The sequence below is a fragment of the Macrobrachium nipponense genome, chromosome 30, assembly GCF_015104395.2.
Source record: "Macrobrachium nipponense isolate FS-2020 chromosome 30, ASM1510439v2, whole genome shotgun sequence".
NCBI lineage: Eukaryota > Metazoa > Arthropoda > Malacostraca > Decapoda > Palaemonidae > Macrobrachium > Macrobrachium nipponense.
In genome coordinates this window covers 67,352,959-67,375,458 of record NC_087218.1, presented here as the reverse complement: position 1 = coordinate 67,375,458, position 22,500 = coordinate 67,352,959, and the positions used below count along the sequence as shown (strand labels likewise).

The following is a 22,500-nucleotide window of genomic DNA, read 5'->3' as shown; positions in this document are numbered from 1 at the left end:
GACGCAATCAAGTTTTCTGTACAGCCTAGGAAACTCTCAGTCTCTGCCCATGAAACTTTCAGCCACATCCCGCTGGTGGCCTGCGTTGTTGGTTCTTTATCGGTGTCAGACGCACGATCATGGTTAAGATAAAAACTACTGAGGTAAGATGACTGCAATTTGGTATGTTTTATGATCGGAGGTGGATGATCAACATTCCAATTTGCAGCCTCTAGCCTCGGTAGATTTAAGATCTGAAGGTGAACAGTCGTTTCTTTAAGAGATTCCTAAGATGGGAGATTTGGCTGTGGAAAGAGTAAAGATTTTACAACGCGTATACTGAAGATGTAGTAGCATAACTTGAGCACCAGCAGCTTAACAGGAAAAGACGCCGGAAACTATGTATGTAATTCACGGAAGGATATATAAATGGTGGAAGGCTGAAATTTGGTCGCACTAGAAAAGAAACGGGGAAAGCCTAGACAAACAGTACTGGAGAGAATCGGGCATTCAAGATAGGCACCTAGAAAATTCTAGCGCCTCAGTGGCGTGGTCGATATGGTCTTGGCCTGCCACCTCGGTGGCCACAAGTTCGATTCTCGGACACTCCTTTAAAGGGATAGAGATGTGTATTTCTGGTGATAGAAGTTCACTCTCGACGTGGTTCGGAAGGCACGTAAAGCTGTTGGTCCCGTTGCTGAATAACCTCTGGTTCTATGCAACATAAAAACACCATACAAACAAACAAAAAAACAAACCTAGAAAATTCTGAACACTGGAAAAACAACAGGGAAATAGTGAAAGTCACCATAAGGAATAAACACGTTCAGCACAGTGATTGGAAAAATCCTATAAACTGGGAAAACATATCAGAGGAAAAATTCGGATACCGCTGACATGACAGAGCAATATTTGCATAGCAAGGAGAAAATTCTGATCATGGAGAAACACCAAACGGGTACTAGGAAAAGAACTAACGAGCGGGAATTCGTGTTGAAAGCCTTACATGCTGGGGAGTGCGTCTCGGAAAAGTATCGACTTATAATAGATGATAAAATTGTATTTGTCTGTCCATACCTTTTGTTTATATATATATATATATATATATATATATATATATATTATATATATATCATATATTATATATATATGTATGTATGTATATATATATAGTATGATTGTATGTGTGTATGTATGCATACATACATACATACATACATTCATACATACCACACACACACAAATTATATATTATAACATATATATATATATATATATATATATATATATATTTATATATATATATGTATGTATGTATATGTATGATTGTATGTGTGTATGCATGCATACATACATACATACATACATTCATACATACATACATACACACACACACACACACACATATATTGTATTATACATACATATACACACACAACACACACACACAACACACACAAATATATATATATATATATATATATATAAAATTATATACATGTCAATTTCCATTTCAGCGCTGAATGACCACATAGGTCCCAGTGCTTGGCCTTTGGCCTAAATTCTATGTTCAACTCAACTCAACAGACTTGAAAACTGTGGATTAGTCACTAATATCTATCGTTTTCGGTTACTTTTACATCTCACCCCTTTTCAACCCCAACCCCCAAACCCGCCTCTCCTCATTGTGGCTGAACTTGTACTGCAAGGAATATAGGGAGTGTCTCTTTTCATCCCAGTGAACCTCAAAAACGATGGATTAGACAGTAATATCTGTCGTTTTCAGTTAATTTTATTTTCACCTCTTTCCCCCCCCCTCCCCCCCCCTTGGTGCCAGTGATGTCTTACCCCAACGGTATTATTCCCCCGATGCTAAGTTATAAGTATACCAAGTTTGGTTGAAATTGCTCAATGCATGTGAAGGTGTATGTGGCACAAACACACACATACATACATGCATACATCCTTTTTATATATATATATAGATAATATTCTGAAGTTTTTGTCGAATTTCTAATTTTCCTTGCAAAAGTACAATGAATATGATATGACATATGTTTAACATATTTGAATTGTGATTCATGCAGGAATTCAGATTCCGAGAACAGAAATGGAAAATTGGGTTTAATTAAAAGAACAGAAGTAACGTGTTGAATGAATTTCATAAAGGATCGCTCATTAATTGCTTTCAGATTAGGGCATAATTTAATTACCTCACTACTGAGAACAATACCTTTTGACGCAAGATGACAGCTGTGGGAAGACCAGATCTAGTCGCTAAATCTGAAAACCAGACAATGAATGAATTAGTCTTAAAAGATTATTAAAAGACTGCAAAATAACACAACAGTGACTTATTACAGTACACATAATTCGGATATCTCTTAGGGAGCGACCCCAAGGGTTTTCGGGGGTCGTTATTTAGGAATAGTATTTCTTAGGGTCATTAGCTTTATGATATTTACATTCTTTTGTTTATGTTTTCCGGTCATCCCCAACGAGCTTGTACATAAAACGCTGCAACGGTGGATACATACCGGGTTAATTTAAAACCCTTGGGTTTCAAGTTAATGATTCGTAATCTTAAAATACATAATTAACTCAAACCATTTATAGTATAAGAGCAGTTGCTCGTTTAAAACTCGGCTTGATTTTTCATTTCCAAGTAATGAATTATGTTGCATAAATGGAAATTGTAAGTGGATAAAAAAAGAGCAACTCATCGTAACGTTGGCTATTTTTGAACGGAGAATTGTAGGCACATGAAGTGGTTATAAAGCTTTAGAATGAAATCGCAAAGTTGGTTGATTTTGTAGTGATAAAAAGTGTGCGTTCTTGTATGGTGTACTGCATGATTCATTTTGGTTTATGAAGTCGCTGGAAAGCAGTGGAAGGCTTCTTTTATATCCTGTAACCGTGCTTCGTACTTCCTTCAACCTTAATACCGTGGCTTCTCTGTTGTTGGGAAAACTTCCTTTTTATATAATGATTTTAGGGAATCCAGACAATATGATTGACCTGAAATGTTTTATTTGGAGAAATCGAGTTTTCTCATGCCTTTTTTTTTATGTTAGAAGGTTGTCCTTTCCAGTTTAGTCACTTAGTCATAATATGAAGTTCGTGTTTGTGTGTGTTTGTGTGTGTGTCTCAATGGAATGGCATTTTAATTCTTGTCAGGCATTTATGGGAAAGTATTTATGGGAGATCACCGATCAAAAATGGAGGAATAAACCAGTTTTTTTTGCATTGCCTAAACTAAAAAATTTATATATTACGTTAACTCCAAGTTATGATTCATTAATTAATTACAAGTAATATTAGATTAATAATACCCTAACGCAGTACCATAAAAATATTCTTTCTTCAATTTCTTGGTAGACCAGGCATGTTTTTGACGTCGTTATCGTAATTAGGGAGTCTACCAACCTTCAGAATTTGATTGGCAACAGGGTCATTTGGACTGAAACATGATCTCGACATTATCAGACGCTGTATTTATTGCAATATTTTTAAAGAATACTTCGGTTTACACTGACACCTACCCCGAAGGAGTGTAGTGCCGTCCGTGAACCTCATGCGGTGCACTGTAAGCATTACTTCAGATTCTTTGCAGCGTGCCTTTGCCTCCTAGCTGCAACCCCATTCGTTCCTTTTACTGCCCCTCCTTTCATATTCTCTCTTTCCACCCTCTCCTAACAAGTGATTCAATGTGCAACCGTGAGGTTTTCCTCCTATTACACCTTTCAGACCTTTTACAATATCAAATTTCCATTTCAGCGCTGAACTACCTCATAGATCCCAGTGCTTCGCCTCTGGCCTAAATTTTATATTCAATTCAATACACTGACTCTTTCTGGTTTGCTACGATGATTCAAAATTATTTATAGCCGTCATTCTCCTCGAACGAATTTTTGGGATGTGTTTGACAGTCCTATGTCTTGCCCCGGTTATGCCCACTCCCCACCACAGTCAGGTTACAACCAGGGAGTTAATTCACTGTTGAAGTCAAAAGGTGAGCTATAATTATTTCAGGAAATGAACCCAATCAATTTCCACCTGGTGAGGCAAGGTAAAAATTCTGTAAGCCCTTTGTGCCGTAGGTATATATATATATATATATATATATATATATATATATATATTATATATATATATTATATATAGCACACTACACATACATATATATACACATATATGTGTATAGGTATATATATGTATGTATGTATGTATAAACAAATAAACAACCAATTTTTTTTTTATACAATAATTACAAACACACGCATTATATATATGTATATATATATATATATATATATATATATAATATATATATATATATATATAAATTTGGGAAGTATTATTCATGTGTGGGTGCGTTTCCATACCCATATGTATTTTTTAAAAAAAGCTTGTTATATATGTATTTTTAATGACCACCCAGGACTCTCTCAGGCAGGACACTTGAAGTGCAGAATTAGGAAGTCGGTGTAGCCCACAAGAGACCAAATTGGTCTTTAAATTAGTCAGGAACTTGAAGGCCAAAGTGTAAAGAGATTTACGGGCATAAAGGGAAGCTGAAAACGGACCTACATTGGAACAAAATAATTGAAATATTAAAGGATTAGGAAAACTCTAAAACTGACACAATGAAATGGTGTAACAGATTTTATTATTGTGCCACAGATTCTTCGGTTACATTATAATATTGATATACTCTTTTATTGTGAACGGAGGGGGAGAGGGGATTATGAATGAAGTCACCACAATGACCTAAAGATATATTTGATCAAGAATGATATGTTAAAACAAAATTCCCCCTTTATTAAAAAAACACACTAACGTACTTTATGATATATCTCTTATTGCGACTACTGTACGGTTTCAAAGGGGGTTGGGGGGGATACCCTAAAGCGAGTTAGTCCCCTCATTTGTCCAATAATTTCTTCTCTCTCTCTCTCTCTCTCTCTCTCTCTCTCCAACGTGCATGGTACTGTCACTAACTACAAATTGATAATTGAGCTCGGAGAGATTTTGCCCCTCGTAATGTGGGAATTATAAAGTAATTAAATGATGATGCTGTTCTTCTGATTCAAAACCATCAATAACATGTTTTGTCTAAGTGGTTTATGACCAGTGTGGGCTACCTAATTACGTATATATCGTCGAAAGTAAGGTAAAATAATCTAATAATCTGTGTTGATAAAATCGGTGGTGTACGGGTACACATACACACACACACACACACACAAATATATATATAATAATGTGTGTGTGTGTGTATGTGTGTGTACCCCACAGGTTTCATCATGAATTGAATTACTAAATGGTAATAAAACTTTATTACTTATCACATCTTGTTATCGTTCATATAAGAAATGAACTCAAACTCTTCGTAAAATAAAAGAGGTAGCCATGTTTATCAACCTAGTGCTATGTTTTTATTTCTAGGTTAATGATTAAGATGGGTAAATGGAAAGTTATAAGGCCGCAGAAAAATGCATGACTCATTGTATCAGTGATTAGTGTTTTGAACTGATAGCTGCCAGGAATAAAAAGGCTTAAGTGTTGGTGTGTGAAGTGGTTATAAAGCTGAAGAATGTAATGTTGAAGTTGGTATGAGGCGGAAACGAATTTCGTAACTTGTTGAACCATGGTTGATATTGTCGTCATGAAAAGTGTGTACGTGTGTGGCTTATTGATTGACTAATGCGCCTCAGTGGCGTGGTCGGTATGGTGTTGGCGTACAACCTAGTTGACCGCGAGTTCGATTCTCGGGCATTCCATTGAGGAGTGAGAGATGTGTATTTCTGGCGATAGAAGTTCACTCTCGACGTGATTCGGAAGGTCCCGTTGCTGAATAACCACTGGTTCCATGCAACGTGAAAATACCATACAAACAAACAATATAACAAATATTGATTGACTATTTCATCCAAGTGGCCCAAGAATTCTGCTTTGTGAAGTAGTTACAAAGCAGTGGAAGGTTTTCTACATTTTGTTTTGGAACTTGGTCTTTGCTTCACCATTCACTACTGTGCCTAGTCTCCGTGGCTATACGCTCATACAAGAGAACCTTCCTTTTAATGAAAAAACAAATCTATGATGTCATCTGAGAAAATTCAGACAGAAATATTTGATATTGTTGGAATGTGTTCGATTGATCTTCGTTTCTTTTGGTTGCTAGAAGTTGTGATTTCCAATTTAATCAAAATATGAATTTACTTGCCTTCGTGCCTGTGTTTCCATGGCATTTTAATTCTATTAAGGTATGCATGAGAAATTCTCGCGCAAAAATTCAGGAACATGTCAGCTCTTTTGATGGCCTAAACTATTTAATAATTATGTTACGTCAACTCAAAGTTTATTAAATTGATTCCAATTAGTATTAAATTAAAAGTGCCCTGAAGCCGTTCTCGGAAAATATTTTCCACTTAATTGTATTTTCGCAGACTAGGCATGTTTTTGATGTCATTATCTTCATCAGGAAGTCTGCCAACCTTTAAAATTGGATTATGTTAACAGGTTCATGTGGAGTCGAAAAGACCGAGAGATAACCTCGACGTTATCAAGTGCGATATTATTGGCATATGTAAATGAGGCATCAGTTGATAGTGTTACCTTTGGACGTTGCTGCGATGGCACTAAGTTACTCGAACCGGTTTGAGAGTCTAATGCCTTTTACTTAGCTTGCCTGCGCCTCACAACAGTCAGGTTACCACCAAGCAGATAATTCACTGTTTAGTCAAACGGGACGCAATGGATATTTCAGGAAAAGGATCTCAGTAATTTCCTTGCTGGTGAGGCCAGTTCAGAAACCTTTGAACCACAAGGATATTTTATATATATATATATATATATATATATATATATATATATATATATATATATATATATAATATATATGTGTGTGTGTGTGTTGTGTGTGTGTATGTATGTGTGTGTGTGTAGTGTGTATGTAGTATATATATATATATATATATATATATAGTATATATATATATATATATATTTATTTATTTAGATACACATACATATGTAGCTGGCTTAGTGCCAGCACTGGCTCTTGCTCATAGAGCATCCTGTAATACCCGCAGTGTTGATTGGTAACCTCGTAATTCGTGGCTGATTATGAGTTCTTGTCTCAACCACCTCAACAAATTTCGTTTAATGCCTAGTTCACTGTACCTGAGGTGACGAAGAACTTATCAGTTTTAATTCCCCATATATTTATTTTGAAAGACCAGCCAGGACTCTCTTCAAGGGCAGAGCACTTCGAAGTCAGACCGTTCGTGGAAATAGGAAGTCGGTGTGACCCACAAGGACCAGATTGGTTGCAAATTGGTCAGGAAACTTGAAGTGCAAACCGCAAAGAGATTTGGTGGCGAATTGAAAAAAAAAAAAAAAAAAAAAAAAAAAAAAGGAGTCGATTCGGAAAATAATTGAAAAGTTAAAGGATTTGGGCACCTGTCAAACGAACAAGGAAGTAATGTAACGGGTTTGATTATTATGACACAATTTCTCTGGTTACCAAAAAAAAAAAAAAAAAAAAAAAAAAAAAATTAATTGAGCTAGGGAAATAAATGAAAACCGTCACGCTGATTTATAGATGTATAATTTTTAACAGATAATTGGTTCGTTGCACGCTCACAAAAAAAAAGTCATAATAATAATGATAAATAAAATTTCTTATTTCGATATATTTCTAATTACGACTGCGGTACAGTTTTATGGAGGAATTCACTAATTTGGAGCAAATTATTCCAGTCATTTATTCAGTAATTACTAGGAAAATCAGAGAAATTCTCTCTCTCTCTCTCTCTCTCTCTCTCTCTCCTCTCTCTCTCTCTCTCTCTCATGTACTATCACAACTGCAAATTATATGCACTACTTCTGATTAAAGTAATTATAAGGTCATTAGAAGCTCGAAGAGATTTTACACCTCGTAATGTGGGAATTATGAGTAATTATATGCTGATGTTGTTAGCAAATTTTGCATAAGTTATTTAAGACTTGTGCGTATTTCCTAATTCAGTATATCTTTTGGGAAATAAGATAAATTACGACTTTGTAATGTATTGTGGTAAAAGTTATGGAGGCTACTCACACACACACACACACACAAGTGTCATGTTTAAAAGGGTAAGTCACTACAATTTCATGGATTATTTTTTATAATAATGGAGGGTTCGCCTAGGTCATGAGGGTAGAGATTCATATTTCATGTCATTTCCCGCTTCTTCTGTAACCCTCGGTTTGTTTGTTCCTTTGTTCATCTTTTGCTATATGAAGGGAGTCTTTGGGAAACCTACTGAACATGTCTGTGTAAAACTCGAGTGTTATTTTGTGAATTATCAACGAGTTTTCCATAAACAACATTTTCAGTCGGATTACCAAGATTTTTTTTTTTCTCTCGTTTTCTTCCAAGGTTTATAAATCACTTCCTTCTTCTGTTGTAATTAACTGTTATAAACTGTCTTTCCTTTTGAAAATCAGCTCTGTCCCTCCTCTTGAGGTGAAGCTCTATCCAGCTTTATTTGTTTTTTTTTTTTCGAACTTGGGCTACAATAGAAAGTCGTGTGGTTAGACTATAAAAGGTAAACAAACTTATATGAATTTTGTTATCGATTCATCCTGAATGTGGTGCCAAAGTTCTCTGTTAAATAGATTTTTGGTCAGATACACAATGAGACTTAAAATCCACATTACTGCTTTATCTTGTAGCAGAATGCTTATGATAAACAACCTGGACCGGAGAACATGGCCTGGATAATGTATTAGATACTTCAAGGAGCAATTGAAGTCCGGATCACTTTTATTAAGCGTTGGGAGGCTTATCTCTCTCTCTCTCTCTCCTCTCTCTCTCTCTCTCTCTCTCTCTCTCTCGTGTGTGTGTATCCCTTCACGCTCGTTATAATATAATGAAGAAAATAAAGTCACACGAGCTTCTTAAGGCTTCTTAAACGGAGAGATCTTAATTTTATTTATTTTTCCTTATCCTGCTTCAACTCCTATAGAGAGAGAGAGAGAGAGAGAGAGAGAGAGAGAGAGAGAGAGAGAGAGAGAGAGAGAATATGAGTTTAGACCTGATGAATGCCCTCTTAGACGCGACAGGTGTAAGAACTTACTTTATTGCGAAGCTTAAGGACCCAGATAGCAGAAGAAAGGCTTGAGATTCGGACCTTTAATTCAATTTAGAATCACGCGAACCATGGTCAGTATGGCGGATGACGTCGAGATAGAATTTCTTCGTAATTGAAACGAGAGTATTTTTGTGATTCATTTCTAGCTTCCTGATGAGAACAACGCCTGTCCCGCCATTTGAAGTGAGGGGATATGACAGAACTTTCCCCAACTCAGATTTCTAAGTATAGAAATTGTGGTAAAAAAAATTATTCCCTTTTCTCAAGGGATTCTTTTAAAATTTTCCCCTCAACCGTCTCACTCACCCCCACATCCTCCAACCCATTTTTCATGGGAGAAGGTTAGTTTGCATTACTACTACTGCTCTCTACTTTCACTCAAACGAAAGATTAACATAGGTACAAGTTCCTCTTCCTACTTTCCCAGCTTTTCAAAGAACTGCTGGTACAGTTAGGTCTCCACACCGCGCCCCTTTTCCCCCCTTTTCTTCAAAGGGATTCGATGTGTCCATCCTCGATTTTTTCCCCCGTTTGTGGAATGGTCTGAAACGCCATTGATGTTAGCCGACTTTTCATAACCTCACTTGGTTTGAGGGCCCCTTAGGCGACGTCCTCTCAGTCGAGCTTTGTGGCAGTGATGCCGTTTCTTCTTCACAACATTGGCTTTTAGCAGTGTTACCATATGCAGTTCATCTGAATTTTTTACTTTATTTGTGATTTGATGGTTAGAATGTGTATTTTCCGATGTAGAATTATTTTCCGTTATATTAGAATACTACACGTCACTAGCTTAATATAAAGTATTTTTGACGAAGAAAAATAAAGGATTTAAATGAAATTCATTTGTTTAAATAAGCAAGATATGTTTTATAGCTTTATTTTCTGAATAAAGCATAAAAAGGCAAAGTGAAGAATTTTTTTTCTTCAGTGCCGTGGCTTGTGGTCGGAAAAGCCACGGAGGGTTGCCAGATGTCACCAGAAAGCCACACTAATACACAAAATTCCTCAAAACGGCAACCCTGCCGTGTGGACGGGGTTTTAGGACCGTCTCCAGTGTCCATAGGACACGTAGACCTCTCTATAAGACCTGGGCGATTTCACCACATGATGTCATTTGACGTCCACAAAAGGATTCTTCATCTCTTCTTTAGAGGCGTTTTGGGTTCTACGATTTCGGAGGATTTTTTCCCCTCTGTGAGTAAAGTTCTATTTCTTTGTTTATTGACGATTTTATAGTGTTTATAGAAGCATCTTGTATAGTTAGAATTATTTCTCCGTCCGTCAGTGTCCAGATGGTTGCGGTTAAACGAAACATTTTTATTAAGAAATTCACAGAATACCCTTTTATGCATTACGGGTATACTCTTCCGTCTCTTTCTTCTCTTACTTTAGGCGTTTATCTCAACAGTTGTGAAATTTCTGACGCAAACCTCATGCAAAGACTTCTTTTTTCCAAACGTATCATAAGTTGACGCAAAAGCGGCTAACCTCGCGGCCCCCCCCCCCCCCCCCCCCCCCCCCCCCCCACCACCACAGAAAAAAAAAAATCTAAAACATCCCGTATTTTATTATATAATTTTTATGCTATAAGAGCGATATAATAACTTGTGTAACTACAGTAAAGATTTAAAGTATCATTATTTCATCATTTCTCATAACCCTCACACTCAATGAAACCATGGCCATTCTGAGCGCCTTTTCAACCGGTTCCATCTCAAACAGAGCCTTAAATTTACTTCAAGTTCCTGCAACACCTCTGTGTGCTGAAGCACACCATTAAGATACTGAAGGTTTTGTTGTATATTATTGTCTCTAAATGAGTATTAATGAAGATTTCTACCTCCTCGGCGGCCGCGAGTTCGATTCTCGAGCATTCCAATGAGGCGTCAGAGATGTGTATTTCTGGTGACAGAAGTTCACTCTCGACGTGGTTCGGAAGTCTCGTAAAGCCGTTGGTCCCGATGCTGAATAACCAACCACTGGTTCCATGCAACGTAAAAACACCATACATATAATAAAGATTTCTATGAATATCACTGCGATATCATATCTCTTTCCATCAGAATGGGAAAAAGTGTGTGGGACTGAGGTACACCAAAGCAATGCGCATAAGTAAAAGACACTTGATATGAAATGGCGTACAGGAATCCAGTATATATGGTTGAGTCAGGGTGGTCTCAATAAGAAGCATTATCAGGGATGCGCGATGCTTTCTTTTTTCAGCTGAATTATGATGTTTCAAGGTTTTCTTCTCGTACTATAGGGGTAAGTAAGAAGTATATATATATATATATATATATATATATATATATATATATATATATATATATATATATATATATACATACACGAAAATGCGCAGGAAAACACATATGTATGTATGTATGTAAAATATGAATTTAACAACCTCATTTCAATACGTTTTCTGAACAGTTGAACAGACCTGAGCTTCAGTCTAAAGGGACAAGCAAGATTTATTGGTTATATATATTTACACACAAATATATATATATATGTGTGTTTGTACATATACATGTATATATTTATATATATATATATATATAATATATATATATATATATATATATATTATATATACATACTATACATATATATTATAATATATATTATATATATAATATTTCGTTACTCTATCAGAACATAAAAGGTAAAAAAACTTATTCTCGTGGTCAATTATTACTCGAAACTTCTCGATAAATCCAATCCCGTTTATGATAATGATATTAAATAAAAACTGAGAGTATTTGAAGAACGATAATAATGAGGTCGTGAATCTCTGAACATCTCTCTCTTCTTGTTCTTCTTCTTTATCCTTTAAAGGCTTTACTATGTCATCGACTCTATATATTGCTCCTTCGACGTAATCAAGTCCTCCTCTTCGTCCTTCTTCGCTACCATTCCTCTTTATGTCTGCTCTTTCCTCACCCCCATTTCTTCCTTCGTTTTCCTATAATTTCTGTTTCTTTCCATCCTCCCTTCCTCTTCATCTTCTTCTCTCTCCCTCCTCCCCCCTCCCCTTCTCTTCCATTTCCTTCTCAGAAATTCTGGTCATTGATGAAATTCATAATATTTTCCTCCTCGCAAATTCCCGCCGATTATCGGTTTAATTAAGAGGATTCGCGCTCTAAAAACATTCATTCTTCCCGCTGACTTTTATCCTGTTACCGAGGGGCTCCGCAATAAAGTACATCTTTATTGGGAATCATCAGACGCGATGTTTTCATGGGAATCTCTCCTTAATATATGACTTCAGGGGAATTTAAATTATTTTTTGCGATCTGAATGGAGTAAATCTTTACTTGAATTGAAATCTTTGTGGAGAATGAAAATCGACCGTCTGGTGGACAAGTAAACTTTGTTTTAATAAAAGATTGAAATCAATTCGTATGATTGGTTAATAATATTGAAGATGATAACGTTTTTAAAAACATATCTTAATTATTTCCATTCTTCTTTTATCCAGATTTCGTTATCTTGCTAGACTTTACGATGTCAGTGGTCAAGTATGCCAGGACATTTAAACTGGTGTTGTGAAATTAAACATTTACGATTTAACGTGTTACCTTTTTTTTCAAGATGAGGAACACAAGTCAAACGTAGACGATCACAATTTTTATACGAATAATACTGCAACGTAAAAGAGCTTTGAAACTTTATTTAATGTTTAGAATACATAAAACTCTTATTTAATTAGTATATCTCCGTGGAGAATTAATTCCTTACCCTGCTGAATTCATTGAACACGTGGATTCCGGATCATATGGAGGAAAGGAAAGCATCAAATGGTCCAGAATCACGTTTACAAATTGAACTCGTGAATTCGGAAAAATTTGACTTTAATTTGGTTTACATTGGTCAAAGAATTTTCGTAATTTCAGGCGACTGTATTTGCGAAAGGAGATGTAACCCTTCAAGATCATTTGTACATTGGCATTTCTTTATCTGTACAAAATTAGACTTAATCGTTGTGATTTAATTTACTTATATTTTTTCACTTCCACTGTGAATCTCTACCGTGAAGGGAACAGGGCCGCTATGAATTATACTTCAAGTAGCTGAAAATTGATCTCGTCATTACCAAAGCAATCATATGTGCTAACGGGGTAATAAAGTGCCGTCACGTAACGGTTTTTGTTAGGTTTTCAAAAATCTCTTTTACATTTTTTTTTTTAGATTGAAATAAAAAAAGGTTTGATTCCAAATAAGAAAAGGTTTGATCCTACCCCAAGCTTGCTCGGGACACGTGCAAGATTTTACCCTCACGCATAAGTTGTGAACATTATGTTCCTAACTCTTAACGCAAATTGAAATTTGTACTGTTTAACAGGTATACTATTTATTTTTTTACATTTGCATTCTGATAAATAAATCATAAATATCTTTTCGTAAAATACCCGTATGTTAAACTCAAAGTGAAACATATTTTCAGACATTAATATCTTTTCATAAAATACCCGTATGTTAAACTCAAAGTGAAACATATTTTCAGACATTTTTAGGTTCTTCCGAAGACCTTTCCTATCCCCAACAAGAACAAGAACAACAGCAACAGAGTAGTTTGTAGGCTTACTCCCCGAATAAGCGAAAGTGTGCGACGTGGGGCAAAAATAATAGGCCAAGACAAAGTTAATCCACACTACAATGTATCCACGCTTATCCGACTTGTAATCAGTGATGCCGTTTTTTCTTCACAACATTGGCTTTTCAGCAGTTGTTACCAATAGGTCAGTTTAATCTTTTTTTTTACACTTTATTTATGATTTAAAGGTTAGAATGCGTATTTCCCGATGTATAATTATTTCCCGTGATGTTAGAAAACTACACGTCACTAGCTCAATATAAAGTATTTTTGACGAAGAAAAATAAAGGATTTCAATAAATTTCATTTGTATGAATAAGCAGGATATGTTTTATACCTTTATTTTCATAATAAAACATAAAAAGGCAAAGTGAAGAATTTTTTTCTTCAGTGCCGTGGCCTGTGGTCGGAAAAGCCACGGAGGGTTGCCATATATTCACCAGAAAGCCACACTAATAGACGAAATTCCTCAAAACGGCAACCATGCTTGTAATGCAGGAAACTCCCGTGCGTGGTTTGTTGTATATATCCTGCGTTTGTATCTACTTGTTGTCAATACCATACCTAACGGGTTTCAGTGACTACCATGCGCATGCGTTACTTTAATTATCGCATATTTTAGTTGTTGTTTTGTCGAGGTCGTAAACCATCGTTATGATGCATGCATGCTATAGTAAATTCACATCAGTCGTGCATTTGATGTCTAGGCCAGTCCCTTACGACGCTCCTGCTTGGCTGTTGATAAGCCAATCACGTGGCTGGAAACTCTCAGTTTCTCTCGAGAGTTCACATGGGTAGGATCTATGTTCCACTTCTTCTGGGGTATACGTCTTTCAGGAGAGGTGGAGCATAGATCCTACTTATGTGAACTCTCGAGAGAGACTGAGAGTTTCCAGCCCTGTGATTTGATAATCAACAGCCAATGAGGAGCGTCGTAAGGGACTGGCCTAGATATCAAATACATGGTTGATGTGAATCTACTATAACTACACTGATTGCCGCTCGTGCTTGTGGAAGCGATTGCGTTCCTGCAAGTTGAGATGGATATTGTTTATATGTATTGTAGTGGTCATCACATTTACATGTTACATTGACATATGTGCCGTAGGGTTCTACGATTGCCTGCTGTCGCGCTGCTGTGCTCAAAGTTAATGCTGCGTGAGTACCGTACACTAATCCTAAAGTGGTTTATCTTAAATGGATAATGTCTCCTCATCGTACATTCGTTGTGCATAGATCTTCTCACATGTCTTGCAGTTATCAACATAAATGCAAAATGTATTCGTCTTGCCTGAGGTATGTCACGTGTGTGTTGCAGTGAATACCTCCCATTCAGCTACCACATAACCCGATTTTTCTCTGCAAAAAATGGAATAAAAATGCTATATCGATATACTAACACTTGGCAACTGTCGACATAATGCAGAGCACAAGTCTGCCATTAATTTTGTTCTTGGCAGTGGTAGAGAAAAAGTGAAGTAGACAAGTCTGCTATTAATGCTTGAGAAAGCAGTGCTGTTTCTCCTTTTTGTTGTATAGCAGAAACTGCTTCCACATGTCTGGGAAAGTGACCTCGAAATCGATACTGAGATACAGTCATCAGATTTATCCCTGTTTTTTCTGATAACCGCAATTAATTTAATGAGTATTATTTGTTCTGAACAATGGATGAATTGTGAATTTCTCTTTCCTTTGGCGTGCAGCCTATGTTACGGTCATAAACTATGTCACTTGAGAGCTATGATTATCCAAGTTTCAGCGCTTTATCTGAATTTGCCTCCTTTTTAATTTTTTTTTTTTATGTTCGCTTTGAAGAAGAGAAGATAATGACATCATATTTGTTTTTGGATCTCATTCAGTCATCTTTCTATCGGGAGTGGCGCCGTTCAAGAGGATTATTTAGCGTAGGGACAAATTCTTTCACCCCAAAAAAAGAAAAAGAAAAAATTCTCGACAAACCTTAGAGAGTCGGGTGCGAGAGGCACTGGGTCAGAGGAAGATTTGCAATTTCAGTTCAAGGTTATTTTGGGAGTCAGTTTTTTCCGACCTGCAATCGCATTGACGTCCTGAAAATATCGATGCAAATCGTGTTTCTCCCAGTCTACGTAATCGTCGTGTTGGCGATGTTTAATTAATTTGTGTGTGTGTATGTGTTTTTTTTTCTTGGCACCATATTTGGCGTAGTTTCATAACTCCCCATAATGAATGAAAGTCCAGTGGTATCTCGTCTTCTTGTTACCGTCTGCGTCCTTTGCCAGTTGGCTAAGATTTTACAAGCCCCCAATAATGAATGAATGAATGAAGCCTTGAGCCATAACTATTTGATATAAAGAGTTGCTTTCTTACTGAAATGGCTCTCAGATCCAATCCTTCTTTATCCGAGTGAGGGCCAAAGATACACAGAAAAACTCTTAACTGCGGTTGAGCCCACTTGGCGAGTTTTGTTGACTTATGGCAGAATTTATTTGTTAGGAGAGTTTAATCATAACGTGTTGCAATACATCATCGCAAATATGTCTCATTATTGATTCTTACATTAAGGTAACAAGAGAGGCTCTGATGTTCAAATTATCGTCCCAGATGCTTCCTAGATGCTATTTTGAGCAAGTTCCATTATTCTCTCTCTCTCTCTCTCTCTCTCTCTCTCTCTCTCTCTCTCTCTCTCTCTCTCTCTCTCTCTCTCTCTGTTAATGCTGGCAATCATATTCTGAATTTTATCTAAACAGTCTCTACATTTCTAAGATTCTCTCTCTCTCTCTCTCTCTCTCTCTCTCTCTCAACTTCTTTACGACTGAGGTTTCTTACAGTAAGTTAAGAGCAAAACTACGTAAAATGGCATAGATTTCGACAGCGTCAGGTCTTGACTAAAATTAGTCATAAAGTTTTCACCATTTTTCGAAAGAACCAGTTGTCCGCCAGAGTAAGAAGTAAATATTGGTTTTGGAAGGGAAGCGAAGAGAGGGGAAATGGAAAAACAGTGAAAAGGAAAACCAAGAGAATTGCATCTATATAATATATATTTTCTTCATGTTCAAATCTTTAGTCCTGAAGCTTTATATATATATATATATATATATATATATATATATATATATATATATATATATATATATATATATATACTGTGATGTGTTTTATGTGTATGTATGGTCACCCTCATAAGGGCGGTTTCCTTCTGAGAGGAAACCGTACACACACACGCACACACACACACACATGCATATATACCAGCCATAAGATTCTCACACGTCTTTGATCTTAGCGTTGTTAGCCCAAACCCCAAGCCATCTTCCACCGATATCTGTAACCTACCACAGTTCACTAACTACGAGGTACTCGGTTGAATTGCTTAGGTCAACGGGTGCGGTGAGAATTTTTCAAGGAAATGGGTCTTAGTAGCTCTATCCTTACCGGAATTGATCTACCGAAATTGACTTCGAGGCTCTTGTTGGTGAGGCTATGACGGTAAACATATACGATATATATATATATATATATATATATATATATATATATATATATATATATATATATATATATATATATAATTCATAAAAGGTCAGACCAGGAATACGATGAGATGATGGAATTTTTCAACAGTTTTTCGAAATCGTAAAACGTCTGAATAAACTGTTAAAAATAATCATCTCGCGTGTGAATGGGTGTGTGTTCGTCTTAGTCTTTGTCTTTGTGTATGTATAATTGGAGTGTTAATGGAAGACAAGGTGGAAATGTATGAAAGATTTGTTAAGCCAGTTCTCCTTTATGGATGTCAATTGTGGATATGAAATTGTTGAATAGTTTAAATAGTATTTGTGGTATAAAAAGGCTGGAAGGCTTAGAAATATGGAGATACATCGAAGGTCCCATAGATAGAGTCGGTGAGGAGGAGTTTGTATGGTGTTTATAAGTTGCATGGAACCAGTGGTTATTCAGCAACGGGACCAACGGCTTCGCGTGACTTCCGAACCACGTCGAGAGCGAACTTCTATCACCAGAAATACACATCTCTCACACTTCAGTGGAATGCCCGAGAATCGAACTCGTGTCCAAAGAGGTGGCACACCTACACCATACCGACCACGCCACTGACGTGCTTGGGTGAGGAGATGGACCCAGAGTCTTCTGAGATGGTTCGGTCATTTAGAGAGGAAGGGGGATGTGATGTTGGTGAAAAGAATATAATTCTGAAGTTGAGTAGAATGAAGAGAGAACGACCTATCAAGGGATGGAGCTATCAGTGGTGTGGTCGGTGTGGTGTTGGCGTACCACCTCGTTGGCCGCGAGTTCGATTCTCGGCCATTCCATTGAGGAGTGAGAGATGTGTATTTCTGGTGATAGAAGTTCATTCTCGGCGTGGTTCGGAAGACACACGTAAAGCCGTTGGTCCCGTTGCTGAATAATCACTGATTCCATGCAACGTAAAAACACCATACAAACAAACAAACAAACACGGATGCAGTGTGACGGGTATTGGAAACGAGAAGCCTCACCATCCAGAGGGTAAGAGAGAGAGTACAAGATGAAGTTAAATGTAAGGAGTGGGGTTCAGTTTCCTGCTGGTGAGCGTCTGTGTGAAACTGTTATTGTTGTGGAAGTTTTCTGCAGCGGGAGTTCATCCACTCCCCAGTCGCTGAAGTGGGAATGTAGAAGTATTTGGTGACTTTTCTCCACTAGGAAATTCCCACCCTTACAAGAAAAAAAAAGAAAGAGAAAGAGAAAAAAACAAATATATATATATATATATATATAATATATATATATATATATATATATATATATATATATAATGTATTTGTACACATAAGATGGTAGTTCTGCAGTTAATGAATTTGCTCTTGAAAGCCCTGACCATCACATTTCTAGAAATGCGTAAGCGAACTCAAGGGGTTGTTTCATGGACTGAATACCACAAATACCTCATCTTTAAAGTTGAATACCTGGTTCCGCCGTGGGTGGGTCTTGAATGACTTGCCATTGGGCGAGTGAATGAAAGAAATGCTGATTTGGAAGTAGACCTCAAAAGGATTCCTAAAAAAAACTATTGTTTTCAGTTACATGAATTCATATCCGTGCTTAGGACACGTTGACTTAGTCATATGTTAAATTTATTTGATTGGAGAGACCTGTTAGTCCTTAATTTTGAGAAGAAGGACGGGAAAGAAAGGAAATGTTGATAGATAATTATATAATTAGAGTAAGAGAGAGAGCAAAAAAACAGGAAACAATTATATCTGCTTTCCTAGTGATAATATGCCTGATGATGGATATCCACCTGTGGTGTGTGCGCATGGTAACACTGCATCCCGGGCTTTAAATAGTTACGCTGTGTAAGTTTTAGGTAAATAAAAGGATATCTGGGTATACATTTGCAACTGAAAAGTGTTTTAATAATTTACTATATGCGAATTACACCGTTAATATTCGAGATAGGATATTAATTAAAGGCCGGGACGCAGTGTTACCATGCGCAAACACCACAGGTGGATATCCATCATCAGGCATATTATCACTAGGAAATCAGATATAATTGTTTCCTGTTTTTTTTTGTTCTCTCTCTTACTCTAATTATATAATTATCTATCAACATTTCCTTTCTTTCCCATCCGTGTCATGTGTATGGTCTGTTAGATATTCTAAAAATATATCTTTCATTAAGACCTCATTTCCTGGAGCTTATTTGAATCATTCAATTGCTGCCTCTTTTTGTCACTTCAAGTTTTGTTTTAATGTGTACTTATATATGTCTGTTTAGATTTTTCATTCAACCTATTTTGTTTTTTCTTTCTTTTTAAATGAATGGCCCAAGTGGCCGGTTCTACAGGTAGAGTTCTCCCTTGGGTTGCAAATAGTATTTCTTTACTTACGCCTTGTTTCGGATTCCAAGGTTTTCAGCGGAATACTTGCGGCCCCCCCCCCCCTCCCAGAAAGTAGGTAGTCAATAAGTTAAAGAGTTTATCGCTTTGCTGGGTTTTGCTGCATCAGCAATGGTTACTGAAATGATTGGTGTTTGTGGCGCACCAACTCTATCTATGTAGTTCAAGCTCCAGTCTTTCATTCGTTGTCGATTCGTTTTTGGTTGGTTACGTCGGCTGTGGGTTAGGTAAGGCCATCAGGTTTTGCGTCCCGTCAGCCTCTTAACTTGATAATGATAACAGGATCAGGTGTTATGGCGCCAGAGCCTTTGTTCGAGTCAACGTGATTGTCGATCGTTACAGTGGCACACTCTAGGAGGCCGTATTGGCGCTCTGAATTCATGGTGCGCTTAATCCATGTTGGTACGTCGATTGTTTTAGGCCTTTGGAACAGGCTGACTGTGATTTTCAATGGTCTTACCTATTTCACAACAACGCTTTCACATTCAGTGGCTCACTTTAAAATTCAGTGATTGAGTATGACCCATGGAGAGTAATCTGGAGTCACAACATTCATCGAATTTTAATGAAATTTTCCATTTTTATATTAATATATTTTTTTCTCAATATAGCATTCATACGTGATGATATCATAGCGATTTTATATTTGCTCTCAGTATCAGTCACACTGTTACCTGTTATCTTCGCTGAACCAACACTGACTGTATTTGATTTCAGTACCCGTTTGCTGGACGGAAATTGGCTTGGACATTGATTGGTTCGTACTGCAGATCTGGCTGTTCTTGTCTGATTGCCCGTCGAGCTACTCACTCACTCTGTTGACTTTTCGAGCCTTATTGTAACCCATAACAACAATTTTCAGTCATGGTCACGGAAGGTCATGTGCTAACGAGTTTTGGACATCGGTCAAGATCAACCATTCAAGCTCTAACCAAAGGATTTGACATCGACGACGCGCAAAACATTTCGATATCTTTTCACGCTTTTGCGTAAAAAAAAAAAAAAAAAAAATCGGAATCAATTCCATTTGGCTCTAATGTGTACTGAATATTTCAAATATGGAAATGGAGTGCTTTGCGTCGAGAAAAAATGAAATTAGATAAAAAGTTTTAACTGCATTCTGGCGATGCCGACTAAAATGCGATCGGTAAACTTGTTCATCTGTAGTTAAAAAGAATTGTTTTGCATTTGAATCAAAATAAACGAATTATTTCCGGTTTACGGTGGATAAAAGCATTGCTGGATGTGATGGCGTGTCAGGGATTTACAGCACGAAAAATTGATAAGACGTTATTGCAAATAAAAAAAAAAACTTTCTGTACAGTTCGGTAATAAAAAATCATTCGAAATAGAATTGGATGCAAACTGACCAGTGATTGTATGAAAGATCAAAATATATTAAGAACATGCCAAAACAACCTTTTGATATACATTGCAATAATGTTGATTTGACATTAAATTTGAATTCCATCTAATGTCAAAACATTATGGGTGCATTCAGCTATTATGTGAATAATTATGTGAATAATGTGGAACTGCATTATGAAGACTCGAGAATTTCTGAGACTTGACAGTCCAAACTCCCTGCCTCTCTCTCTCTCTCTCTCTCTCTCTCTCTCTCTCTCTCTCTCTCTCTCTCTCTCTTAGTGCTCTGCCTTCATGTCTTCCGAAAGAATAAGGATGATCTTTTTCTCTCACATATCTCAAAAACTGGAACTGACGAAACCAGGACGCTTCTATACAAGACCGATGGAAGGAAAATAAGGCTGACCGATAATTTCAAAAACAGAAAACGAATGAATAATCAAAACTTGAGGGATCAAGTTTGGATTGGACGGAGGTGAAGGGAAATGAACAAACTTTCTTCCCTCAGCAAAATTCATTCAGGAGGAAAGGCATTGCAACTTGTAGGGAGTAAATAGAGAAACTGTGTATAAATTTTGTTGAATAAAGACATAAACATAAATTTGGAATGTGCCTTGGCAAAAGCCAAATTTACATGGAGGGACTAGTTAAGCCTTTGGGCAAATGTGCTACTTGGTTTTTGAAAATTGAAAAGAATGAATAAGTAGAACCTGTGTTCCTGAGGAGTTGAAATAATATTGAATTTCAGGAAGAACAATGAAAAAGGCGGAAGTTATGACTGACAGAAAGTAATAAAAATTATGCATAATCTGGACTGTTCATCTTTCGTAAAATAGAGACAACACATTACGCAGCTGTAGACATTTCATATTTCATATTCTGAGAGGTACTTTCTTCTCTCTTGAAAGGAGTGTCATTAGATTATAAACTATGTTTTGCTTGTTGTGATAAACAACGCATCAAGACTATGTCACACTTTGCCACTGGCAGTTTCCAAAATACATTTTGTAGTCATGAGCTACTTGATATGCATAACTTATCATGAGCCAGTCCCTGACCAAGGTAAAAAAGTGATATTGAAGGTCATTCGAGATTCATGGAAACGGTTGTGGGAGATGCTGAAATTAAAGGTTTGTTTTATCTTTAAATGATGCCAGATAAAGTAAACTAAATTGAATTTCAGAACCTCCCATAACCGTTTCCTTGAATCTAGGATTATCTTCAATGTATATATATATAGTATGTATATATATATACGTATGTATATATATATATAGGTATATATATATATATATATATATATTATATATATATATATATATATATATGCATGCTGTGGAACTGCGATGCCAATGATATAAGTGAAGCAAGATACGATAAAAAAAATTACAGAAGTTCCCTTGATTTCAAGAGGAGCAAGTGCCCTCCCCCTTGCCCCTACGTGTGGGAGCTCACGATCACTTATTTTGCATAATTCTCTCGGTCAATCCCTCTTATGCGAACCTTAAAAGGGATCGGAGTCCCTTCCTCTGGGACTGCT

General features: G+C 36.6%; 1 protein-coding gene across 1 annotated transcript in view; it reads right to left on the bottom strand.

Moving 5' to 3' along the window:
* The window catches only part of LOC135202577 (cholecystokinin receptor type A-like), a 534,495-nt gene that overhangs the window by 352,258 nt on the left and 159,737 nt on the right, over positions 1–22,500 (bottom strand). The window contains 1 exon segment of the mRNA XM_064232080.1: positions 2,213–2,262. The gene's annotated coding sequence lies outside the window, so the exon portion shown is untranslated.